The sequence below is a fragment of the Ambystoma mexicanum genome, chromosome 2p (genome assembly GCF_040938575.1).
Source record: "Ambystoma mexicanum isolate Mex_15411 chromosome 2p, UKY_AmexF1_1, whole genome shotgun sequence".
Taxonomy (NCBI): domain Eukaryota; kingdom Metazoa; phylum Chordata; class Amphibia; order Caudata; family Ambystomatidae; genus Ambystoma; species Ambystoma mexicanum.
In genome coordinates this window covers 703111348-703139263 of record NC_090923.1, presented here as the reverse complement: position 1 = coordinate 703139263, position 27916 = coordinate 703111348, and positions in this window count along the sequence as shown.

Here is a 27916-nt window from a genome sequence, read left to right as displayed (position 1 = left end):
TGTCCCTAGTTCTCCTTCATTCATACACATCAAATGTAAAAATATAAGTTAAGGTCAGCAAAAAGATAAAACAGCTCTCAGAAGACAAAATTTTACTAGAATAAGGTATGAAGTAATTGGCAAATTCTCTCACTAGCTGGTGATTATTACATACATTGGAAATCCAGTAGTTGTAATAGGCCATAGTCACTTAGTTAGAGACACAATATTTAGTCGAATTGTTGTCTTATTTTGTCTTTTCGATGACGTTAACCTGTATTTTTTGAGTAGGGACAGTATGTATGTGGAAAACGTATGGCTAAGAGATGACTGATGAATCTTTCACATTTGTTCAGCATAGGATGCAACACAGTAATTATCGTAACTGTAAATCTATTACAGAAAACACAGGTGTGGGAGTAAGGTCTATAACACAAGATACATTTGCAGAATAACAGTGCTGTATGCCCAAGAGAAACACAACTTGGTGGACGGGTATCAGCACTAATTGAAGAAAATAATAAAACTATCAGTCGAAGTGCCAAACCTAGAACCGTTAATCTTCAGGGGGAACTGCCTGAAGAAATTGTGTGGAGGCACTCCCAGTAATTACGGGCCGATTCATGGAACAAAAGTGCGCCGAAAATCTTGGCGCAAGCAGGCACAAGCGCGAAAAAGCAGGCGCACGCGTGCGATTCATGGAAGTCCCTGCGCGTGTTTTCCTCGGGATGTGCGCCAAACCCGTGCATGGCTCACACGTCACTGCAACAGCCCGAACGGCGTGCGCGACGTGCACAGTGAAAGCGCACAACCTCGGCGCATACACCAGAAAGTGGGCGGAACACGGGGCGTAGCGCGTGGAATGGGGAACAACGCGCGAAAATAAGGGCGTAACTGGGGATGTACTGCAGGGAAGCAGACGGAACGCCCACACGCACTCGAACCACACGTATTCATGGAATCGAATAGGGCAAAGCCGCACACAGCCAAAGACACCCACAAGCCGAAAACACGTCCGCCACACGAAGGCAGGCGGTAGCGTCCCTGCGCATTACAAAAGTGGCAATATACAGCAATGATGAATGTCCCATACTGCGATTGGGCCTGTGCGAGCGGAATACGTGTATTTCGGCGGTGCGCGGGAAGTTTCACACGCGATTGAGCGGGGTACGTGTATTTCGGGGGTGCGCAGGAAGTTTCACACGCGATTGAGCGGGGTATGTGTATTTCAGGGGTGCGCGGGAAGTTTCACACGCGATTGAGCGGGGTACATGTATTTTGGGGGCGCGCTGGAAGTTTCACAAGCGATTGAGCGGGGTACGTGTATTTCGGGGTTGCGCGGGAAGTTTCACACGCGATTGAGCGGGTTACGTGTATTTCGGGGGTGCGTGGGAAGTTTCACATGCGATTGAGCGGGGTACGTGTATTTCGGGGGTGCGCGGGAAGTTTCACACACGATAGGCCTTGGGCGAGCGGGGTACCACTCACCGTCTGCGTGTAGAAGAACGCGTAGCCAACACCTACCCGCTGTGAAGTAATAGCGTGTGAACTCCAACGCCTGGAAAACACACGCACCGCACCCCACGGAAAGCACGTACAGAGCAATGGAAATCCACGTGGGATCTTCAAGCCCTGGCAGGGCAACGCCCGTGCGCGATACGTCACAGACGTGCTTACGCGCTAAGGGCCTTTGGTCCAATGAAATCGCATATGCGGGCTGACGCGCTTACGCGCTATGGGCCTTTGGTCCAATGAAATCGCGTATGCGTGCAGACGCGCTTACTCACTAAGGGCCTTTCCTCGAATTACACGCTGATGTGCAATTTTTTCACGTGCCAAATCACTCCGTATCAAGCTGGCCACGCAAAAACACACGGAAGACCACGCTCCTGCCCAAAAGGCCGAATCACTGCCCCCCAGAGCCCCGAGCATGCTCCCACCTGCCATCTGCTGCTGCCTGACTGCCTGCTGCCCTCGTGCCCTGCCATTTGGTGCCTGCACATCAGCCATCTGCAGGGGTCCAGTTGCGGTGCCCACCCCTGCTGGAACAGAAGACTCCCGACTGGGATACCATCGCTCCACAACCCAGCCCCAGTACCCAGTTGCCCACCCACGCCTGCCTCGGGGGTCACCATGTCGGGGCAAACACCATCTGAGACCACTGGTGACCCCCAGCCAGAGGGGCAGAGGGCCACCAGCTTCAGTCAGAAGGACGTTGGTGTCCTGGTGGAGCTTGTCCTGGGGCATTATGATGCCCTCTTCGGATCATCACGCGCCGACAAGGAAGGACGGGACAGGATCTGGGACGACTTTGTGGTTACCATCAACGCGGAGGGGGTGGCAACCCGCAACATCAAGCAAGTCAAGAAGCGCTGGGAGGACTTGAGGTCCAGGACCCTCATAAAGGCCCGGCGCCTCGTGGAGGGGGGCCGGGGCAGCATGAGTACCATCCAGATGAGGGTCCTGGAACGTGTACGCCCAGCGCTCCATGCCCAGATCCTTGAGAGGCAGACCCGTCTGGAGTCGAGCGGTCAGTGGCCAAGCATTGCTGTGTGAGACAGGGCATGTTGCAGTGTGCTGGTTGTCTGATACTTGCCTGTATGTGTGACATAGGCCATGTACGCATGTGTGTGTGCAGGGACATCATGGTCATGCATGTGAGACCAGTAATGTGTGAACCACACGGTTGGTGCATGTGTTTAAATGCAACATGGGGAGCCCTATGCGGAATGGACACATGAGAGCATGCCAGTCTCTGTTCCTGGACATGGGTGGGGGTGAGGGATGGGTGCTGATGCCATGTACATGTATGGTGTCCATGTCTGTGTGTCTGACCTGCGTGTCTGTGATTTGTGAATGCCATGGATGCATGACACATGTCTGTGACAATGTTCAGATTCAATGATGCAGCCTAGTTATCCTTGCATCCACTGTGTCTGGGGTGTACGAGGCTAGATGGATGAAACTACGTTGAAGTGTGTGCATGTGATAGGCATGACCCATGATGCATGTGAGTTCCAAAACAACATTGTATGTTTCAAGAGTCCCTTGGACATGTATGCTAATGTCCATAGCATGCACCATGCCTGTTACTGCATGTGTTTTGCCTGCACTGACCCATGTGTTGTGGAGGGACATGATGGAAGTGATCTTTAACAGTGCCACTCATCTGCTATTGCTTCCTGTCTAGGGGACCATTGTACAGTACCCTGATGCTTGTGTTCTATGTCTCCCTCTACACAGCACCAAGTGAAGAAGAGGGCGGAGACGGCGCTGTGGAGCAAAGCGGCAGGGATGCCCCCACGGCTGCAGCGGAAGGGGTGGGTGATCCCCCAAAGGGGCTTGCAACGGCAAAAGACGGTGTGGAGCCATCCAGGTTGGTGGTTTCCACAGAGGAGGAGGAGGCCGCTACTGAGCCGCACATGGGGCCTGGTGGGGGCAACCCTGCTGGTGCAAGTGGTGTAGTTCAGGGGCAGGAGGCAGCACAGGTCGCCGTGGAGGGGCCTGTGCATGTCACTGTCCCTGACACTGTGACCGCACCACCATGCACCAGCAGGGATGTCCCATCCCAGGCCCGTCCGCAGGTAGGGGGGATGTCCATGTCATCTGACTCCCCTCCACCTGTGGACGAGGGGACCCCTGGCTGCATGGAGAAGGTCCTGATTGGTGTCGCGTTGCGCACGGGTGCCATTCGTGATGACGTGCGTGCTTCCCGGGGGGAGCACGCACGTCATCACGAAGAGCACCGTGCCAACGTGGCCCAGTTGGGAGCGGCCATGGTCAGGGGTTTCGTACATGTGTCGGCCACTCTGGCGACCCTCTCCTCCTCTGTGGAGGCTATGCGCCAGTCATTCTCCATGCCGTCTTCCGGCCCAGAGACCACCAGGGCTCCCTGTGGACCTTCCCCGACCAACGCAGCCAACTCGGTGGGGATCCCATCCCTGCCACAGTCGGGAGTCGGAGGTCCAGCAGGGGTGGACACACCAGCAACTGGACCCCAGCAGATGGAGGATGTGACGGCATCATCGGGCAGGGCACATGCACGATGGGGTCGGTGGATTCCATCAGCCTGGATGCCGTCGTGCTGGCAGAGGCAGTTGCGTCGGAGGCAGTGGCAGGTTCGACGTGGGAGGCATCATGGCTCGGTGCCATCAACATCAGGGGGGCAGGCATCGGCCGGAGGGCAGGAGAACCCTGGAATGGGAGTGTCTTCCGTGTGGGAGCGGTTGGGCCAGCAGAAAGGTGCGGAGCGGCGGCGGGCGAAGGAGGAACGGCTCACAATGGTCAGGGCAGAGAACTCCATGCGGAGGGCGCAGAGGCGGGCTGAGTGCCTCGACGGTATTTGCAGGGAGTTGGAGCTGGACACCGCATTATCCCTGCGAGACCTCGGGGCCAGGGAACATGCCCGCCTCCAAGCCATTGAACAGGAGTTTGATGATGCCCTGGCCCATGACATCAACCAGTGAGCCGTCGGACTAGCCCGCTGCCTTTGTATATAGTTATTTAGGTTTAGGTTTCATTTCTTTATTCTTATGATTTGGAGTCCACGGACTTTGCTCCACTTTTTGTATATAGTTGTATTTTAGATAGGGTTCTTGGTAGGTTTCATTTGCTTTTGGGATAATGGACCCTTCAGACTTTCGTTTTTCAATTTTCAGGACATGTATATACTTTCTTTTAGTCATATTCACATGGAGTAATGTTTTTTATGCTTTCCATCTTTGGATTTCGTTCTATGGACTTTGGGGATGCACCACTTATATTTTTTCATGTTTTGGATTTCTTTTCTTGCTTGGATTTGACTTTCTTTTTCTTATTTCAAATATTATTTCTTCATTTGCATGTGTGCTTTTCATTTTGACATTTGTTATACTTTTTAATACATTTCTTCATTCACCATTATTGGTGTGATGTACAGTGAGGATTTTGGTGCATGTCTCCATGAGCATTGGCACAGTCATTTGTTGCAACTGTGTGGCTCTGTAGCACATTTGCTGATGGGCATGCTGGTTCTTTTCAGACTATAATGGAATGGGTGATTTACTAGGGAGTGGGTGCAGTGGTTCGTTGGGTGTTTGCACTGGGGTGGAGGGGTGGGATTTGGGTTGGCATTAGGGCCATGGGTCTGTATAGTCATGGCGTGGTGTTTGGGGGACATGTGTGGGGGCCTGCTGGCAGGTGCCCCACACTGCTGGGGGTGGAGGTGCAAGGGGACATGAGTGGGCCATGAGTGGGGGCCTGCTGGCAGGTGCCCCACACTGCTGGGGGGTAGGGGTGCAAGGGGACATGAGTGGGACATGAGTGGGGGCCTGCTGGCAGGTGCCCCACACTGCTGGAGGGTGGGGGTGCAAGGGGACATGAGTGGGACATGAGTGGGGGCCTGCTGGCAGGTGCCCTACACTGCTGGGGGGTGGGGGTGCAGGGGGACATGAGTGGGGGCCTGCTGGCAGGTGCCCCACACTGCTGGGGGGTGGGGGTGCAAGGGGACATGAGTTGGTGATCAGTAGTGCAAGGAGACATGTACCTTTGCTGGGAGGCATGCCCATGTTGGGTGGGCTGCCTGCGGGACATGACCAGGGGTGCAGGGTAGTCCCCTGTGGTGTGGGCTGCCTGCAGGGGCCATGGAGGGTGTACAGGGAACACCTGGGAGGACCCACAGTGCCAAATCACGTGTAGGACTCCCCGGCACCCCCGAAATACACGTACCCTGCTGAAATTGCGTGTGAAACTTCCCGCGCACCCCTGAAATACATGTACCGCGCTCGCACAGGGCCAATCGCGTGTGAAACTTCCCATGAACCCCAGTAATATACGTACCCTGCTGAAATCGCGTGTGAAACTTCCCGTGCACCCCTGAAATACACGTACCCTGCTGGAATCGCGTGTGAAACTTCCCGCGCACCCCTGAAATACACGTACCCTGCTGAAATCACATGTGAAACTTCCCGCGTACCCCTGAAATACACGTACCCTGCTGAAATCACATGTGAAACTTCCCGCGTACCCCTGAAATACACGTACCCTGCTGAAATCGCGTGTGAAACTTCCCGTGCACCCCTGTAATACACGTACCCCGCTCGCACAGGGCCAATCGCGTGTGAAACTTCCCGCGAACCCCAGTAATACACGTACCCTGCTGAAATCACGTGTGAAACTTCCCGCGTACCCCTGAAATACACGTACCCTGCTGAAATCACGTGTGAAACTTCCCGCGTACCCCTGAAATACACGTACCCTGCTGGAATCACGTGTGAAACTTCCCGCACACCCCTGATATACACGTACCCTGCTGAAATCGCATGTGAAACTTCCCGCGCATCCCTGAAATACACGTACCCTGCTGGAATCGCGTGTGAAACTTCCTGCACACCCCTGAAATACACGTACCCTGCTGAAATCGCGTGTGAAACTTCCCGCGCACCCCTGAAATACACGTACCCTGCTGAAATCGCGTGTGAAACTTCCCACGCACACCTGTAATACACGTACCCCGCTCGCACAGGGCCAATCGCATGTGAAACTTCCCGCGAACCCCAGTAATACACTTACCCTGCTGAAATCGCGTGTGAAACTTCCCGCGCACCCCTGAAATACACGTACCCTGCTGGAATCACATGTGAAACTTCCCGCGCACCCCTGACATACACGCACCCTGCTGAAATCGCATGTGAAACTTCGTGCGCACCCCTTAAATACACATACCCTGCTGGAATCGCGTGTGAAACTTCCCGCGCACCCCTGAAATACACGTACCTTGCTGAAATCGCGTGTGAAACTTCCCGCGCATCCCTGAAATACACGTACCCTGCTGAAATTGCATGTGAAACTTCCCGCGCACCCCTGTAATACATGTACCCCGCTCGCACAGGGCCAATCGCATGTGAAACTTCCCGCGAACCCCAGTAATACACGTACCCCACTTGCCGTGCTGGTACAGGGGTAGCGCAGCCCTTTGCGCTGGATTGGGGATTTTGATGGCTTTTCCCTGCGCAAGGGGCGTTCTTGGGGGCGTAACTGGCGCTGCTGCAGGGTCGCTGCGCCACTGTGCGCCACGGCTGGTTTTGGTAGCTGAAATCCATGAATACGCTGTTCGCGGAAATGGATTTTAGCGCACGCAGCTGGCGCTGAGATTCGCTCGCGCACACTCTGCGCCAGCCGCGTGTGCCACTTGTGCGCTAAATTCTATGAATTACCCCCTTAGGGTCTTCAAGGTCCATGAAACCTTCTGTAAATGTTGCTGGTGAACCTTGGCACTCCTTGCTCACCTGCTTTCCATATGACAATTTAATTCTTCCCATCTGTCCTCAGTAAACTCTCAGTTTGCTGGTGTCCTTCCTCACTAAACCTTTGTATTATAGGTTCATCAGCCCCAATCAGAGTCTGAATTTCAGCTCTCTGATTGCCTTATGTGTCACAACATATTTTTTTGGTGGTTTCTAGGTTCTTTATCCTTCCACTGTCTGTTTCAAGGATGCCCATGCACTCCGCCCTTCTCACTCTTGCTCCCACACTTTCCTCAAGTTCAGGCACAACTGTTGTTATGTTATGTTAGCAGATTTACAGACTGCACATTCACCAAAGGCATCTTGGTACTAGAGAACCAACAAGAAGTGAACAAGGGGTGAAATAGTTAGAATAGAAATGTTTTCAATAGGTATCTAAACATCAAATGATTCTCAGTGGCCCACAAGGATAGAGCAAAGCAGTCCATAGCTTTGCAGCTGCAACCGAGAAGGTATGATCCCCAGATCTGGATAGCCGATACCGAGGTATCTGGATGAAAAAGCCATCCTGGGATCGTGGAAATCACAGTGAACAATACACATAGCTTTAAATTCAACCCATTTTACTATAGGGAGCCAGTTTAAACCATATATAACGGGTTAGATGTGGACTCCATAGGGGGTACCCGTTACAACTATAGCCCCCAGAATTTGTAGGAGTTGGAGATGATGAATGAGGTACTGAGGGTCGGCTAAATACAGAGAATTACAATAGTCAATACGACTCAGTACCAACACTACTGGATCATGAAGAGATGAGGGGAGAAATGGTAGGACCTTCTGAAGGATCTTAAGGTGGAAGTGCCCTGAATGATACATGACACTACATTGAGCCTCCATGGATAAGGTGGAAGAGATTTTAACACCAAGGTCCTTAACCACCATCAGAGTAGAGTGAAAAGATCCTAAGGTCGAAGGCCAAAAAAGAGGAGTATAGTGAGGTAGCAGAGGAGGGCCCACAACCAGGACTTCCGTCTTGTTCCCATTTAGCTTTAGCCAGTTGTGGTTCATCCACTGACTCAAAGCCTCCAAGCAACCCCTAGACTGAGATGAGGTGTTAGGTTGTGACAGAGTAAGCCATACAATAATCTGAGTGTCAACAGCATAGGAGTAGCAACGGAGGCCATGGGAGTGGATGAGACCAACTAAGCGCTGGATGTGTACATTAAATTAAATAGGGGACATGGTGGATCCCTGGGGAACGTTACAGGAAAGAGGAGTCGAACAAGAGAGAAAAGATGAGAGAGAAAGAATTTGACCTCAGTCTGATAGAAAAGAGGTGAACCAGGACGAGACAGGGGCCAAGAGCGATCCAGCAGGATGATGTATTGGACAACTGTGTCAAAGGCGGCTGAATGAGCTAAAAGAATCAGCACACCCACTCCACCCTGATCAGACATCCAAGTCAAGTTGTCCAAAGCTGAAACAATAACACTGTTGGTGCCCTGTCCAGGATGAAAACCTGATTGGAAAGAGTTATAAAAGCGGGAGTCCTCCAGAAAGGAACTCAGCAGAAGGGAGCTTAGGGATTCCAAAAGCTTCATGAGAAATTAGCCAGGACAGTGAGGTCAATACTGGGTTTCTTCAAGAGTGGAACAACCAGGGCCTGCTTTAGCTCCGAAGGAATGGAACCAGTACTGCAAGAGGAATTAGCAGCTTGAGTGACCTAAGGAGCAATGTCAGACATAGTCTCTTTTAAAACCCCAAAATGAATGGGATTAAGAGGGGAAGTTGACTTGAGTTTAGCAGTGCCATTCATAATGTTTTCAGAAGTAAAGAGCGGAAAAGAGGACCAAAAATGGAAAGAAGTTAAAGTAGAGGCCTCAGAATGGAGATTGATTAATCTAAGATCAGAGTTAGACATTCTTCAGTGGATATCCCATATTAGCTATATAAAGAATCTCAAGAGAGAGTCACAGAAACCCTGAGAGGGAACCATGCCAACTGCAGAATTATCGATAGATGAAAGAGAGTAAACAAGGAGAAAATGTACACATGCTGATTAAGAGCTTCCTCTACTTTGCCCTTGCAGAAGGTACACTTAGATTCAAGAATGGAGCTGTGATATAATTGAATGCACTGCTAAAAAATCAATGTATTAGTAAGGCAGTAAGACAAGCTCCATTTGCGCTCTGCTTATCTGCGCTTCAGACAAAGAGATTTCAAATGATTATTAAATCAGAGTTCCGATGGACGCTTAAAATCTTTACAAAAATGAAGAAGACAAGAAGGTTAGCAGTTTAGAGAATACCTGTATCAAGGTAGAAACATCACTGCATCTATCAGTGATTGAGGAAATGATGTCAACTTTCTCTGCCGGGTGGCAATTGCGCTTCAAGGTGTTGGCCAAAATGAGCATTAGGCAAGGAGACTGAGACTTAATAGAAAAAGGAACAACCATATGATCCGACCAAGTGATCGGGTAAACAGGGAAGACACTATTTAATGATTTAGAAGAAAAGAAATAAGGTCCTGAATATTGTCCATGCAACTGCACAAGATCTAAATTATTCAAAGCCTTAAAGAATTGGGCGATGGATGAGTCAGGGGGGAGTTGAATCTAAGATAAAAAATAACCTACTGCCAATATGTTAGCTTACCTAATTTGAAAATCATCTACCAATTCCAAAAAAGAATGGTAAAAATATGGGTCGGGATGAGGAGGGAAATAATAAACCAGAATATACCCTGACACAGAAGCAGAGATAGTCCAACAAACTAGAAGGGCTTCCATCTTGATTAAATATTTAGAGGGGAGGGAAACACATCTGAACTGAGAATTAAAAATGAGTGCAATCCCTCCACCACACCAGGGTGGACAGAGATCTGGTCTAAATGTATAATGTTATAATTATGCAAATTAACAAGGGGGGTCCTGGGAGTCCCTCTGCCAGACATTATTCCTGGTTACGAGAGACTTACCCAGAGTCTTTAGCTCACTATGTTTCACGGAGAAGAAATATCCAAAACATATCAGTTTTTGTCCTGCCCTGGGGCAGTCCAGCACCAAAATGCTAGGCAATTCTCCTCTGAACAAGAGTACCAACAGCAACCCCAGACACATGTTTTGGTCTGGTCCGCTCTCATCAGTAGGATGAACTGTGCCTCTCTAAGAATAGTGAGCAAGGGGTCCACGTCTGTATTCCCCTAGTAACTTAGGGTGAGACCCAAATTTCCTTAAATATGGCAATTAACAAGGGGGGTCCTGGGAGTCCCTCTGCCAGACATTAGTCCTGGTTACGAGAGACTTAACCAGAGTCTTTAGCTCACTATCTTTCACAGAGAAGAAATAGCCCAAACATATCTCTTGTAACCAGAACTAATTCTCACTATTCTTAGAGAGGCACAGCTCCACCCGACTGATGAGGTCCAACCAGACTGAAACACGTGTCTGCGGTTGCTGTTGGTACTCTTGTTCAGAGGAGAATTGCCTAGCATTTCGGTGCTGGACTGCCCCAGGGAAGGACAAAGACTGATATGTTTGGGATATTTCTTCTCTGTGAAAGATAGTGAGCTAAAGACTCAGGGTAAATCTCTCATAACCAGAACTAATGTCTGGCAGAGGGACTCCCATTACCGACCTTGTTAATTTGCATAATTATAACATTATACATTTAGACCAGATCTTTGTCCACCCTGGTGAGGTGGACTGTTTCAAAATGGCTGCCACAGAGCTGGAAGACGGGCTTCAAGCAAAGCCCCTCTTCTATTTGAATGATGGCCAGAAGGAAGACATAGCGGCAGCAGCAGCAGCAGCCGTGGGTGCTCCACAACTGCTGAAGCCATCAGTTAAGTAGGGGTGGGAGGGACGCGGAAATTAAGGAAGGGAGGGTGGTAGGAAGATGGTGGGATGGGGGAATCTGCTGTCTGTGGCAGGCTTGGATTGTGGGATTTAGCCTGCGATCCGAGCACCCTGATTGCTTGCTTCCCCCCCGCCCTGGTGCTAATATAATAGTCAACGCAATGTGCATGTCTAACATTACCTGAGACTAGCGTGTGTGTCTTAAGTGCCTGACATTTTGAAATACAATGCATATTTTTAACTGGTATGATAACATATTTTCCTGATATATGTGCCTATGTCTGTATTCACTACCAATATAGTCAAGTCGTGTAAGACATTTTTTTTAAACTCTGGATCAAAGCAGTACAATGTGCTGGGGAAAGGCAAATTAAGGAGCATATATTAGCGTTCTGGGGCATGTTTTCCCCCATGGTGGCGGAGAAATGCTCCAGCGAGATGTAATATGGCCTTTTTATTGCAGAAAATTGTGTTTTTTGTCATCAAATCTGTAACTGTGGGCACTGTTCTGGGAAGTTACAGAGGACAAGCACAAATCATGCGAACTGTCCAACCTCATAGAACCCTGACTCTGCAACCTCATGTAAGCTTTCAGCAGTGCCTTCCATTTGAATTGGCTGTGTCAGAGCTCAATGAATTTGCATACCTCTCCTGATTTGCTCATCCTTCACAACTAGATACAAATGACAAAATCCCAAGGCTTTGAGCCAAGATGTTTCTATGAACTATGGTAATCTATTCCATGATTCCTATAGTCTCCACAAATCCTTTGTAGACAGTTTCTCTTAGTACAGTTACATTTTTGGAAGCATCACCAAGTTCATGAGAGGCTTACCTGTCACCCTGCATGCGGTTCTTACCATAACCTTCACATAACCCTTAATAGGCTCTTTCTGTCAGGATAAGTATTGTTCGGTAATGCCATGTGATTTCATCAGTGATGTCATTGATGATGCTATTTGTATTGTCATCTGAAATGTTATGTGTTTGGTTACAGCAGAGCATGGTGGGAGTTGGTGTTATGGTTGTGTAGATTAGCATAAGTGTGTAATTTCTATGGTTTGTAGGTTTTACACTGCAACCATAAAATAACTTTAACAAAAAATGGACATTAATTGAATATATTGTGCTCATTTGCAGACCCAAAATATGTTGTCTATGTTCCTGCAAACTGTAGGTAAACCATCAGTGATGCCTACTGGGTGGCACCGTGGCATGTGCGACTTGGCTCAAATTGATAAAAAGGTCCACCGATGGATTGCCCCATTGTTAAAAAAATCGGATCCACTTCCTTGGGATTGAGCTCTTTTTCATGTGCATATGTGCTATTTGACTCAAGCATCTGCTCTGATATTCTCCTCTCCAGTGAGGTGTTCGGCTAACAATGAGATAGCATACTCATGACAATAGGACCCGATTTTCATGGCCAGATCGCATAGTGTCAGCTATTTCGTACGCCTCTGCTTGTTCGGGTAGAACATCGCAGTGTTAGTGTCTGTGTAGATCAGAACCTGTTTCCCGACCAGTACAGGTAAGAAAGCCTTTAATCCTAGATGGTTGCCTTTCAGTTACAAATAATGTGTATGCTTGTCCTTGTCCTCTTACACCCGCAAGTCGTACATCTCTAAGTTGTCTGCTGTCACCCGAGAGCCTGCCAGGGATGCATGAGTAGCCATTGTTTTCAATAGAAGATGAGGCGAAAAAGGGACCCCTCTGGAGACCCCTTCCTGCATCTACCACTTCGGATCCCTGTGAAGGTGAATGGGGATCAATACCTTGTGTGACTGTGGTTGCATATCTTGTGACCATTCTGCTGCCAGATGAAATTGAGGTGGCGCATGTGTAACCTGGCATGTGTCAGCACCAGAATGCATGGGGCAATGAGTCTCAGTAACCACAGAAATGTGAAAGCCAGCATGTATGACTTCCTCACAAATTCATTGCATAGCTTTTATGCTGTCCATCCTGTCAGATGATGGGAATATCTTCCCTTACGCATAGTCCCACACTATTCCAATGAATTGAAGTCCTGTTGTGGGAATTGAGATTGATGTGTACATATTCACCTTCAGGCCTAGCATAAATACGTTTCTGACCACCAGCACAACTGAGCCCAACACCTGAGAAGGTGTTTGGGCCCGAATTAGCCAGTCATCCAGATATGGGTAGATTCGCACCCCACTTAAGCAAATATGTGACATGAAGGTGTACATCACCTTGGTGAAGACCCTTAGGGCTGAATTCAGCCAGAATGGAAGGCCTTTGTACTGAAAATGTTGATTGTGATTGGAGAATCGAAGATACTGCCTGTGCGGAAGCCAGATCGGGATGTGCATGTCTGAATCTTGAAGGTCCACAGCCCCATCAATCTTCTTCCAGCAATGTGGACATAATCTGAATTGTTGTCACCATCTTGAATCGTTCTGTCAGGAGATGATCTTTGGAGGCCAACAGATCGAGAATAGCCCTGCACGGGTTTCTCCAAATCACTCTACTCAATGGCATTCAATTCCTTCAGTTTCAGAAGTGCTTTGAGTAAGTTTGATGACATCTGATGGGGAATGGTAGGGGGGTCGAGTGTGGAGGGTGAAGGGAATGTGATAGTTGTGGCCCAACTCTCATAGGTTGCAGGGTCTGAGGTAATTTCGCTGTAACATGTTCAATGGAGGCTTATTCTTCGACCCACAGGTTTTGGATGTTGGTGGCTCATCGGTTGTTCCGTTGCTGCAGAGATGTGTTCAAGAATTATTATTTTTCTGTCCATGCTTTCTATTTTCTAGGGCACCCGTTTATTGGCCTCAACACTCTCTTCATTGGGTTCCCAAGCAAAGACCCCTGAACTTGCTTGTGCCGCGCTGAGTCCTGTGCTAGGAGGAATGGGAACTCACATGCACGCTTGGCCGCGACATGGCAGAGAGACACTTCTCCACTACCAGTTCATCATTCATTTTTGGGTGGAAACGGTTAACACCATCGAAGGGCGGGGGCCCCCCTTGCCTTGCACTTCCGGAAGCAGTTTAGTGCTTTTCAGCCACGCACTTCATCACATGCCTCGCGCTGCTGTACCAACATCACCTGCCGATGCTTCCTACATGTCCGAGATACCATCTGGGCATCCTTTAATCCTGCCAGGAATTGTTCTTTTCTCTCGCCATTCATGTCCTGAGAAAAATCGTGTGTTTAGAAGTAACAAGAATTGCTACTGCATTGGCACTCTTCAAACACCCCTTTTTTCTTGGCCATCCAGTCTGTCTCTTCCCTTCGTGATGGTGCCAGACGTGATGCTAGTGTTCTTACCGTTGTGCCAAAGCTGCTAGGACAACAGCAGAATGTCCTGGCGGTTTATTCGTTAGGGAAAAAAGTTCAGTGGCCACCTGTTTTTGACAGGTGTCAGGCTTTTTGTTCACCTGCATGATGTTGTGTGGCTTTGTCCATATTTTCTTTGCCTCAGCTAGGATATAATGTTGGAGCGGAATTCCTGTGCATTGCAACTTTTTTGGCAGGTCGTCAACCAGAACACCCAATTCCCCAGGTTGTATTTTTGGAACTGGGCGCTGTAGGAAAACCATTATTTACCAGACCCTATCCTGGAAAATGAAAACTGTGGAGTTACTTTCCTCCTGTTCTTCTCCCTCATCATCCGTGTTTTCCTGTGTCGACATGTATTTTCCTCACACAACACTTCAACTGTAAGGCATAATGTGGGTATGGCCTGTGTGGCCTGTTGTGGAGGCCTCTGTGTGTGCTCTGTTTGTGGGACAATTTCCTTATTCAGATCGCTAAAGAAACCAGGCCAGGCGGGTCACTGTTAGAAGTCATCAGTGACTCATCTCCCTGTCCAGGAAGGGTCCTTTGTTCAGTACAGCAGAAGGGACGCCGAGGGAGAGTTTGGGTGTTAATCCACCATGATGGTGTAAACAGGGAGTTGTTTGCCAGAACGGCGATGCCATGTAAGCGTCCTACCGTAGGAGCCGACCACATAACTTATGCTTCAAAATTTTAATGCAGTGTGTGTAGCCCAAATGTCTGGGACTGTGACTGCAGACCCGTCATAGGGTTCCCCGAGGTGTCTCAGGAGCTGATTTCTCCTTATCCTTTTGTGTCTCTTCCTCTGGGGCTTTCGCTAGAGCGGCAGTGACATGTCGTTTTTGGGGCTCCACCATTCTTTTAATCTTGACTTGGAAGCCTGTGTAACATATAAATCCAAATACCTTGAAACCTAAAACATGGGGTGCAATCTTAATGACTTGGAAATAAATCTAAAATAATGATTCCTTGAATAAGTTAAAATGTGTACCAGCGGAGTCGGATGCACTTCGGGGCGGTGAAAAGGAGACTGCGTGAAGCTGGCCATCGCTACATGCTACTCTACCCGGCCAAATTGAAAGTTTTTTACAGAAACAGATCCCTGTTCTTTGAAACACCGACTGAAGCAATGGACTGGCTGGATGCGCTGGGCAGTCCTCAAGAACCGGGCATCCAGGCGGAGACTACGGAAGATAAGTAGCTTACGGCTGGGTCGCCTAGGGCAATGGGGCCCAGACATTGGGACTTGAATATAGTCATTTATACGGCATATGGTGCGTGTGATGTGGTGCTGACTGGCTGGCCCATTGGGCATGCCTACCCGTGGTTACTTGGTTGGGAGCACCGAGAGGCTTCCTTTGTCCCCAGTAGTAACATATCTAGTTAGTTAGGTTGCTGTTAGATCGGCGACGCCCCGCGGGGTCCTACTCCTTGAATACGGGATAAGACCAGACGCGGGTGGGCCTGAGATCCAGGGATGGAGCTGGGCTTTTGTTGGGGTGGGATGGGTTGTTTGCTGTGGTGTGTAGTTGGGAAACAGGGAGGGGGGATGGGGATCAAGGACGGAAGAGCCGGCGGAGAGTTAGACCAAGGGAGCATTGTGGGGAGGGCGGGGCTGAGTATAGACTGAACTGATGGCATCGGATAATCTTCGCATAGCTACCTGGAATGTCCGAGGCCTCAATAGCTACCTCAAGCGGAACAAGGTAATGCTATACCTGAAGAGGATGCGGATAGATATAGCCCTGCTACAAGAGACCCACCTCACTAGGGAGAAATTGGAGGTGGTCAAGAGGAAGTGGAAGGGCAATGTGGTGGGTGCCACGTACTCGGCGTATGCTAGAGGGGTTATCACCTGGGTGGCGCCGCACGTGCCGTTCCGGGTGCTTGACTCGATAGTGGACCCGGAGGGCAGAATGGTGGCGATAACAGGACTCCTGGAGAACAGGGAAGTACACATCCTCAACCTGTATGCCCCCAATCATGATACTGCAGCCTACTTTAGATCCCTCTATGGCAAACTAGGCCCCCTGGTAGGGGGTGCGATGGTGTGGGGTGGGGACTTCAACTGCATCTTGGATCCCAAAATTGACCGGTCCGCTGATACCAAAGGGAAAATGTCGCCGGCGGCCAAGGCGCTCGGGACATTGCTGGGAGACCTGGGACTGGTAGATGTGTGGCGGACACTCCACCCCACAGATAGGCAGTATTCGCACTATGCGGCACCATACGATTCATACACGAGATTGGATTATGTGTTTGGAACTGCCGAGATGGCGGGTGAAATAGTGGGGGCAGAATACAAGGCCCGAGTATTGTCGGATCATTCGCCCCTGGTGGTAGAGTGGCGACACCAACCCCCTAGGCCTCGGGTCCCCACATGGAGGCTTCGGTCGGAGGCACTGCAGGATGAGGGATTCCGGGAGGACCTGAGGGTTGCCATCGGGGAATACTTTGAGATAAACACGGGTAGCGTGCGCTCTGTGGGAACTCTGTGGGAGGCCTTTAAGGTAGTGGTGCGCGGAGTGGCCATCTCTAAATCCAAAGGACTTCAAGGGGGTATCGAGAGGGAGCTTCAGGACACCGAAAGGGAACTGGAGAGCCTAGCTCGTCTCGAGAACGCCACTCAGGAGGACAAGACTAGGGCGAGGGACCTTCGGGTGGCGTGCAGTGCTCTTTGGGATCGACTATGCAGATTGAACCATAGGAAATACACCGAGAGGCTGCACGCGGGGGGCGACAAGCCAGGCAGACTGCTGGCCTGGCTGTACAAGAGCGAGTCCCCCCGGGTGGTTATTCATGAGATCTGTGGTGAGGACGGTTGTCTTCGCAACACTCAGGACGGGGTGAACGAGGATTTCCTCAGGTTCTATAAACGTTTGTATGAGGACACTGGGGAGGACAGGAGTCAGGACATCCTGAACACACTCGAAGACATTGGTCTGCCCACCCTAGACGACCTGGAGCGGGAGGAACTGGACGCCCCTATCACTTCAGACGAGCTGGAGGTGGTGATCCGGGGCCTCCCCATGTGTAAGGCACCTGGAACGGATGGACTGCCTAGTGAGTTTTACAAGGTGTACGTGCAGGAGCTGCTCCAGCCACTGCTGGCCTTGTTTAACGAGGCATACGAACAGGGAGAACTCCCGTTGTCCCTCCGTGAGGCCATGATTGTCCCATTACTGAAACCAGGCAAGCCGGCTGTTGAGTGTGGATCTTATAGACCTCTGTCCATGCTAAACCAGGACAGCAAAATACTCACGGCGGTGCTGGCCAACAGGTTGAAGAAGGTGATCGGCAAGCTGATCCACCCGGATCAAACGGGATATGTCCCAGGCAGGAATATCACTGACAACTTTAGGAGGCTGCACCATGTTATCGACCATACTAAGGACGACATGGGCGAGATGGCGGTAGTGTCGCTGGATGCGGTCAAGGCCTTCGATTCAGTGAGATGGCCTTGGCTGAAAGCAGCCCTGCAGGGATACGGCATGGGCCCTGGGTATATCAGATGGGTCCAGTTGTTATATAGCAGCCCGGTGGCGAGGGTCAAGACAGGGGCCACAGTCTCGGATGCCTGGCAACTCAGCAGGGGGACCAGGCAGGGATGCCCTTGGTCACCCATGTTATATATACTCGCGCTGGAGCCGCTGGCGATATGCCTGCGGCAACAATACGGAGAGGTGGGCATTAACACCGCCAGCGGCAGTCACTTAATATCTCTGTATGCGGACGATATGCTGCTTTACTTGCGCTACCCGGAGGAGAACCTGCAGTACGTACTGGAGGTACTGGATCATTACGCTGTCCTCTCGGGCATATCAGTGAACCCCAGGAAGTCTAGCCTGTTCCCACTGGGCGGGTACAGGGACGTCCCGCTGGAGAGGCTGCCTGTGTTGCCAATACCATGGCGGACCGACACGTTTAGGTACCTGGGGGTAAATATTTACCACCGGACTGAGGCGGTACACAAGCATAACACAGAGAGAGCCATAGAGGGGGTCAGGAACAGCATGGCATTCTGGTCCAGATTGCCCCTGTCCATGATGGGGAGGGCGGCTTTGCTGAAAATGGTGGTCCTTCCCAGACTCCTGCATTTCTTCGTGAACGTCCCGTATTTGATCCCTAAGAGCCTATTTGTGCGACTTCATAGTATGTGTAGGGGCTTCGTGTGGGGTAACTCCAGGAATAGGGTGGCCCTGTGGAAGCTCCAGAACCCGCACGAGAAGGGGGGTATAGGCTTGCCCAACTTCGAACTATATTATCTGGCGGGGCAGCTGTTGTATGTGGCCAGGTGGTTGTCTGATGAAGATTCGGCGGAATCTAGGTTGCTGCGGGAGGATGCGGCCCCATACTTCCTGAGAGAGGTGGTGTGGCTACAAAGGAATAAACTGACGGGAAGAGGGCGGCTATTGAGGTTGGGATGGGAGGTCTGGCACAGAACGTGGAAATTGATGGGGGAGTCAGAACCGCTATCTCGGCAGGTCCCGCTGGTGGCCCTGTGTGAAAACGACTCCCAACTGTTTCAGTCTGTCCGTAGGCACTGGGAGCCGGTGGGCCTGGCCACGCTCGGGGACATATGGCAGGAGGGGGAGGCGTTGGACTTCCAAAAGTTGCAGGATGAGACGGGGGTGCATAGAGGCCAGTACATCACCTATGCCAGGCTAGTGAAACGAGTAAGAGAGAGATGGCCGGTGACGGCACTGGCAGATGACCCTGATGCCACCCTTGAAACTATGTATGATGTCTCAGAGGGCGGGCATGAAATATCACGGATATACAAACTCCTTAGAGCGAAGGCTGGGAAAGAGTTGCTCCAACTGAGGCATGAATGGGAGGAGGAGATGGGTGGACTCATGACGGAGGGTCAGTGGAAGAGGGTCCTGGGGTATCATAAAAAGGTGTCCCGAAATGCACGGCTCCAACAACTCCAGTTCTACATTACTCACAGGGCCTACCTGACTCCCCAGAAGATTGCACGGGTTGGAGGCTCGATCACTCAAAAATGCCCCAGGTGTGGGGAGGTGGACGCAGGGTTGCTACACATGTTTTGGGCCTGCCCGGAAGTGTATAGATTTTGGGAGGAGGTCAAGATGAAGCTCGCAGGTGGGGGAGTGGTGTTGGACGTGAGATCGGCCTGGTCGTGTATGCTTGGGATCTTCCCCAGGCCCAGACACTTTAGGCACCTGAGCAAGATGAGGGACCTGGCATATGTTCTGGCCAAACGCAGGATTGCCATGAGCTGGAAATCGGCCAGCAGGCCGAGAGTGGAACTATGGTGGGCGGACCTCGTGAGGTGGGCGGAGGCGGAATCCGTGGTATGGTTTGAAGCGGTCACTAGAGGGGGCGAGGTGGAGATAGGGCCCTTGCTGGCCTGGCGACAATTGGTGGCCTCTATGACCAACCCACAACATGGTTTGGACGAATCTGAGAATTCGGATGACGGGCATACGGACAATGCTCCACCTGACGGTGCCCCGACTGAGGATACAAGGGAGCCGGCTCTGGCTTGATGGGGGGTGGGGGGAGTTTTTTCGTAATTTCTTTTGTGTTTCTGTAAGTAATTAACAGTTGTATTGTGTTGTGTGTTGTTTGGTTTTCTAAAATATAAAATCAATAAAATATTTTTTTAAAAAAAAGTTAAAATGTGTACCAAGAATATGCAAACCAACTGATGTATGAATTTACTAACTTAGATAAGTAATGTGAGGATTTATTTATTTATTTATGTATTCGTATTTGTTAAGCGCACAGAACAGCCCTGAAGCATCGTGGCGCTGGTTACAGAAAAGCAAAGCTTAGTTCCTTAGTTACATCATAGAGGCATACACGCATGCAAGTTTTGACAATAAAAACATTAGCAGTGTGTTTATGTTTGACTGTGGGTAGAAGAAGTTTTAGTTGAAGAGAGAGGTTTTGAGTTTTTTTCTAAAAGCTGTGAGGGAGCATTCTGCTCTTAGAGCGTGAGGGAGATTGTTCCAGAGCCTAGGTGCTATGTAGGGGAAACCCCGACCTCCTGCTGTAGTCTTGTTGATGTGAGGTATCGTGAGTTGATTAGTGTAGAAAAGTCTTCTGGGTCTGGATGAGGCCGGTCTGTGGATAGTGTCTGAGAGATATGGTGGTGCACTGTGATGGATGCATTTGTGGGTAGTGGTCAGTACCTTGAAGGTGATGCGGTCTTTGACAGGGAGCCAATGAACGGATTGTCTTGCGTGTGATATGTGGTCCCTTTTGGAGATGCTTAAGGCTGCTCTAAGAGCATTATTTTGGGTGACCTGAAGCTTGTTTAGGTTTTTTTCAGAGGGGCCAGCTAGAAGTGCGTTACAATAGTCAAGTTTAGCGCCTATGGTAGCTCTTGCTATTGACAGGCAACTTTCTTTGGTAAGGAATGGTTTGATGGCGTTGATGAGTTTGATGCTTAGTGTGGATGCGGAGACAATGGCATTGACTTGTTTGTCCATAGACAAGGTTGCATCAATGTAGACCCCTAGCGTTTTCACTGAAGATAGGACTGGGATGGTGCAATTGTCGATGTTAAAATTGACATAGAGACTATCCAGCTTGTCAAGTGTAGACTTTTGGCCAAGGATCAGGATTTCAGTCTTATCACCGTTAAGACATAGGCCGTTAGTGGCCATCCATGCCTGAACCATTGCGTATATATGTTTTAGGGCCAGGGTGTCTGTGTGGTATGAGCCAGTTAGTGGGAGGAGCACTTGTGTGTCGTCCGCGTAGTTGGTGTAGGCGATTCCAAGTGCATCCAGTTTATCGAAGAGAGGCTTTGTAAAGAGGTTGTACAGTGTAGATGCTGTACAAGAGCCTTGTGGAACACCACAGTAAATAATGGATGGTGTGGCGTTGGAAGTGTTTGAAAAAACTTTCATGGCCCTCCCTTCTAGAAAGGATGTTATCCATGAGGTGGCTTGGTCTGAGAAATGTGCTGAGTGGGAGAGGTGTGAGGTGAGGGTCTTGTGGTCCACTAGGTCAAACGCCGCTGAGAGGTCAAGGAGAAGGAGAAGAGCGGGTTTGCCTGTGTCCAATATCTTAGTTATTTGGTTTTTAAGGTCCAGCAAAGCAGTCTCTGTTCCGTGGCCTTTGCGGAAGCCTGACTGTCTGGTACCAAGGATGGAGTTTGATTCAAGGTATAGTCGGAGTTGGCTGTGTGCCACTTTATCTAAAATTTTGAGAAGGAAAGGGACTGTCGTTATAGGTCTGTAGTTGTTGGGCAGCGCAGGGTCAAGAGTGGGCTTTTTTAGAAGTGGATGCACCCAAGCTTCTTTGAGGCTGCCTGGGACGGAGCAAGTTTTGAAAGAGGCATTAATAAATGCGGTAATGAGTGGGGCAAGTGGTTCAGCGCAGTCTTTGCTAAGTTTAGGGGGGCATGTATCGCCTTTGCAGGTCGATGGCTTCAGATGTTTCAGGATGTCCAGGACTTCTCGTTCTGAGACTTCGTTGAAGGCAAATTTAGGGATGTTGATGCTAGAGGTTTGAGATTGTAGGTGAGAACTCTGTTTCAGTAGGGTGTTGTAGTGGTCACAGATTTTGTTTTGTAGGAGGTGGATTTTGTTAAGCATGGCTGCTTGGATACTGTTGCACCAAGCTTCATCCTTAGCGATTTCGTCAGTGGAGGTGGGAGGCACTGTAAGCTCTTTAAAGATGGAGAAGAGTTCTTTTGAATGGGAATTGGAATCTGATATTCGTCGGTTGTATGACTCAGATTTGGCATTGAAGATGACAGCTTTGTATTTTTTTGCAATGACTTTGAATGAGTCTTTGGTGATGTCGCACAGGTTTGCTTGCCAATCTTTGAGCACCTGGCGCTTGTTGGTGTGCAATGCTTGGAGGTCCTCTGTGAACCATGCATTGGAGTGGAAGGACTTTTTTTCTTTTTTTTCTTCTAGAGGAGCAATGGTGTTTATTGCATTAGTGAGCGTATCCTTTAGGATGTCTGCTAGAATGTTAGGATCTTGTGAGAAGGGTGGGGCGAGGCATGGGGTGTTAAGAAGGGGGCGTAAGTTGTCTGCAGTAAATTTTCTGGAGCTTCTGGTTATGGTGGCAGACATATATACTAATGTATTTTTGGTAGGTGTCGTGGGGATAGAGAATTGTATGCAGCTGTGATGGAGGAGTTGCAGTTATGGTCGGCCATCCAGTCTAGAGTTCTGCCTTTAGTGTGGGTGGGCGATAGAATTTTTTGGGTGAAGTCTAGGTTGGAGAGGTCCTTAAGGAAGGAGACTGCTGTTCTGTCCTTGGGATCGTTATAGCCTAGATTAAGATCACCTAGGAGTATAGTTTTTGTGGATTTTTTAAAGTTTTCGCTGAGAATGTGAAAGATTTGCCCTTGAAAATCATCTGCGAGTCCTGGGGGCCGGTAGATGAGGTGGATGTTAATGGTGTTGTTGTGAGAGAGTGGTAGTTTTGCAGATAGTATGTCTGCATTCCCTTCCCATGTGTGTGGCGTGGGTCTGATATGATGGATGTCTTTAAAGATTAAGGCAACCCCCCCTCCAATTTTTGTTGGTCTGTCTTGCCTAAGGATGGAGTAACCCTCTGGTAGTGCTAAGGTGATGGCGGGTCCTGATGCTTCATGTAGCCAGGTCTCTGTGATGGCTAGCAGGTCTAAGTCGAGACTGGAGATAAGTTCATTAATTTCCAGGGCATGGGCATTGAGCGAGCGGGTGTTAAGTAGTGCGCATTTGAGTAGAGGTGCTACCTGGATTCTGTTAGGAGGCTGCTGTTTTGTTTGTTTTGCATGCTTGGAATTGGATGGGATGGGTGATTAGGCAGTGGGCATAATGCTGGTAGATGGGAGGAGGTTGTGAGGATTGCTGGGCGTAGAGTTGTGCGAGACGGGTGTGCGGGAACCCAGTCTGAAGTTTCTGTGTGATGTAGGAGTGAGGTGAGAGGAGAGGGTTCTGGGTATAGTGCGCGTCCTCAGCCTGCACAGTCTGATGCAGCTGTTGGGTACATAGGTGTGAGGAGTCGTGATGTCTGGACTGGCATGAGTATGTGTGGAGTTGGAGTTATGGAGTTATGGAGGCGGCATCATGATGCAGGAGCTAGGTGGGCTGGAAGGGAGATACTGTCGTCCATATGCTGCTGTGGTGAGGCGTGTGTCTATGAGTAGTAGTGTATTCATGTGGTAGTGCATCCCTGATAAGATGCTGGAGTGCTTGGTAGTGACTAAACAGGGAAACGGGATTGAACAGTGGAGCTGCTGGTGGTGCGGGGTGCTAGCTGTCTATGGGATATTGGGTGATAGAACTATGCAAGAAACATTCACTTTCTACAAGTACATAATGAAGCTTTCCCAATGATGAGTATGAGACATAAGCATTGCATTGTGACATCTAAGTACGTAGTAGGTCTAAGGTAATGATACATACAAATTACAAAATGGGATTATATTGCGTTTCACACTATTTAGAATCTGGGTGCAATGCAGGGCAGTCTTTGATGGAGTGTTCTACTCACGTAGGCTTCGAGTCCAGGGGAGCCTTGGAGGAAGAGTGTTAGCTCTGTGTCTCCAGTGGCGAACAGGGGCAAACAGGAAGGGGCCTTTCTTTCTTGGGCCTTCCTGTCGCGGGCCAGCTTCCACCTGCCGACAGCCTTCTGGGGGAAGGTGGGTGCCGTTGCTAGGCAACCGCTATCAACAAATGTGGCCGGCGGCCATTTTGGCTTGCATCCGTGTCGCGGATGCGGCTTCGTTGATCCTGTGGTGAGTGCCTGTGCAGTGGGGGCCGGGGGCACTGTAGGGCTGCAGTTGGAAGCTGCCTGTAGTGGTGAGGAGCTCCGTGCGGCTGATCCTGCCGAGCTCTTCAGTGCAGAGCGATGCAGGCTGCTTCTGTGTGCCTCGTGGCGCCGTAGATGCAGATCCCTTCGGTGGATCTTAGCTGGAGGAGGAGGTCTCCTGCCCTGTTGGGGGCGAGTGCTTGTATATGTTAACTAACAAATGCTGTGAAAGATCGGAATGAACAGCAGGAGCGCTTTATTACTTGGTCTTTTATGCTTTATTCTCTTTCCTCTTCCCATGTTTTCTGTCTCCCCTTGCTCTCTTATATATCTTTGCATCATTTTGTCAGAAGAATTTAGGAGGAACGAACAGTATTGGAAGGGAATGAACAATGTTAATTGCGTACTATTCAAAATACCAAGACTGTAAAATTATTAAGTGTTGACAAATGCGGAGAATAGGTGAAACAAGGGTATGTGCACAAGTGTTAGCTTTTTTATGCACATTGGTTAGAAAAGATGGACCAAATATTAGAAGAAAACTATTGGTTTTGCTATGCAGAGTATATCAGACTGAACTGACATTAGACTCAAATTAACCATTATTTATTTTTGTTATTAAACTGGAAAATTGACTTTAATTAAAACGTACTGAATACACATATTTGAATTGGATCCAGCATCTGTACTTTGGTGTCCTTAAGATCAATATATAATTTTTTAATCTAGGGTTACCAGGCGAAGATATCCAGTCCACCGGGCAAAAGCAGTAGATTTGTGATATATATTAGTACCAGGCGAGGGCGCAATCAAAATGAAAGGACCATTCAGATTGGCCCTCACTGAGGCATTACCCGTCCGGGAATCCTTTGGCCGGGATTCCATGCCTTTATCCCCGGATGGGGGCGTGGCAGCCCCTCAGCCAATGAGGAGGCTCAAAGCGCGGCCACTCCCGCTCTGAGCCCTCCACACGGCTGGAGGCCACCTTCGCCCCCCGCCGGGGATTCAGGTATGTTTTACATTTTTTTTGTCCTCACACCCTCCCTCCCATCCCTACTACTTTCTGCCTGCTTTGTCCCAGGCGGGGGACGATGGCAGACTCCAGCCGTCTGGAGACTCAAAGCGGGGACATCCCCACTCCGAGCCTCCACACTGCTGGAGGCTTTCATCGTCCCCCGCCGGGGACCTAGGAAGGTTTTTTTTCTTTATTTTTTCCCCTCCCTCCCTTCCACACTCCCAACCCCACTTACCTTCTTCTCTGTTGTCTTTCGGGAACAGACACGCTGGGAACACTTCTGTTCCCAGTGTGTCCGCTCCCCATGGCCACAATGGAAAGGGAAAACGAACTCTGTTTTCCTTTTTCCGGAGGCCATTTTCTTGGTCGTTTTTTTTTTTCCTCTCCTGAAATGCTGCAGCGTTTCTATACCAAAAAAATGCTTTTAGTGCCCCAGTCACGCATATCTTGTGGGCTGGGGTACTAATAGCTATATGTCCCTCGCGGCGGGGGCATTACCATTACTCACTTTGCTCGGGCCTATAACTATGGGCCCCAGGGCATTACCTGAGTGGGTAATGCCCCTGCCGATCGAGGCATATTGTTTAAATAATAACACACTTTAGCTATGTAGTCGTCTGCAATTTGACAGCTCACACCAAAGTCATGATTGACTGATGTCAGTTTTCATATGTACATGAGATGCCCTGTAGATGTAAATTATGCAGATGTACAAAGTAAAATAATCTCCTATATGGATACACGTTCAAATCAATGTCAATTCTCACTGTAACGTGAGCTTTTCATACTGGAGACATATAGGACATTAGCATTTCATATGACTTTATACCAAACACTCATATATGCAATTCACTCACATGCAAGGCACCTTCACAGAAGACACTGAAATACCTTACACCATACACACTTCTGACACACACTCTTACGACTCATGCTCTTAGGCACATGCTTAACAACACATGTACATATGACACCCAAACTTACAATGCACACTTCCTGCTCCCACCTGCACAGTAAAAAGCCTCAGAGTCATCTTCAACTCTACACTCTCCTTCTCTCCTCACATTCCTGACGTCTCTAAGAAGTCACACTACCAGCTGCACCTCCTCAGAGGTATACTTCCTTTCCTCTCCTTCCCCCAGAAGCTCACTCTCTCCAGAGTCATGGTTCTTTCTAAGCTAGACTATTGTAACAGCCTCTATCTAAATCTGCCTGCCTCTGTTCTCCGCCCTCTGCAACTGATCCAGAACAGGACTGCGAGACTTGTCCTTGGCCTCAAGCCCAGGGATCGTATCTCTCCAGGACTGAAATATCTTCACTGGCTCAGAGTGGCTATGAGGATTAAGTTTAAAACCCTCTGTATTGTCCACAAGGCCTTCTGGGGCTTTGGGCCGCAATACCTTCAACTATCTCTTCCTAAATATCTTCCTTCTTGAGCTCTACGTTCATCGGCATCCAACTCCCGCAGGGTCAGTCGCTTCTCAAAGCAACAAGTTGGTGGTAGATCTCTCTCCTCGGCCGGGGCCTCCCTCTGGAACAGCCTTCCTGCCTCCCTAAAACTTGAGGAGAACCATCTCCGGTTCTGGAAGCACCTCAAAACCTTCCTCTTTGCCTCTGCTTTCTCTTCCCCTCTCCCCTGCTAAATTCCTGGCTGAAACGGCACTGGTTATCTGGCCACCCTTCTGACTCTCGGGCCCAGGCCTCAACAGTTGCCCACCTGCACTGCCTCCCTGGCAACCCCTGCACTGGGGATTGTTTTCTGTATCCCTACTGTCCCCCTACTAGCACTTATGTCTGCACTTCCTTGCACTTGCCACCAGTGGCCTTTTTCATTTATCTATTTTTATTCTACTATCCCATGTACTGCACTTTCCCCTCTCCCTTCCCCACGCACTTTTCCCTTTTCCCCTCTCCATGCACTTGCGCGATTTGAATGATACCTGACCTAGTAGGATCGCTGTTCTGTCTTCCCTTTGTTCCCCCTCCCTTGCCTTGTTGCGCCTCGAAACACTTGTGTATAGGCGTGTTATAAATGCCATATCATATCATATCATATCATATCATATCATATCATATCATATCATATCACACTCTTATAGCACTTGCTCTTACCCCACACTCTTTTACACCCTGTACTCTTATGCCAAACAAGGTTATGCACACGCTCTTATGGCGCAAGCTCTTATGGCACACACTTACAACACACATGATGTGCACTTGTGATACAAACTTAAGAAACCCACCGTAATGACACACACACTCTTATGGCACACAAACTTGCATTACAAACTCTTGTGCAATGTGGTCTTATACCACACATGCTTAAGGACATGCTCTTACGGTACATGATCTTACGCCACATGCTCTTACAATACACAGGCTCATGCCATGCACTCATACGCTAGATACAGTTATGCTATGCATTGGTAGGTCATGCTTTTTATACCACACAATTACTGCACAATCTTACACCATATGCTCTTACACCATGACTTCTTACAACACAGACTCTTAACGTACACATACCCGTAGAAGATGTACATTCCTCACATGTGCACTACTACACATATGAAAACTCACATGAAAGTCAAGACTGACTTCATTGTGAGCTTTATATTATGTGATATATAAAGGAGCGGTAAATTGTGTATGTGTACAAAATGTAATACTGCTATACCTCTCCTGTGTGTTTAAAATCTCAAATCACTCACATCAAAGTTAAGCCTCACTATAATGTGAGCTTTTTTATGGATAGGAGGCATACGAGATGTGCAGAATGAATGTGCATCTTCTATACAA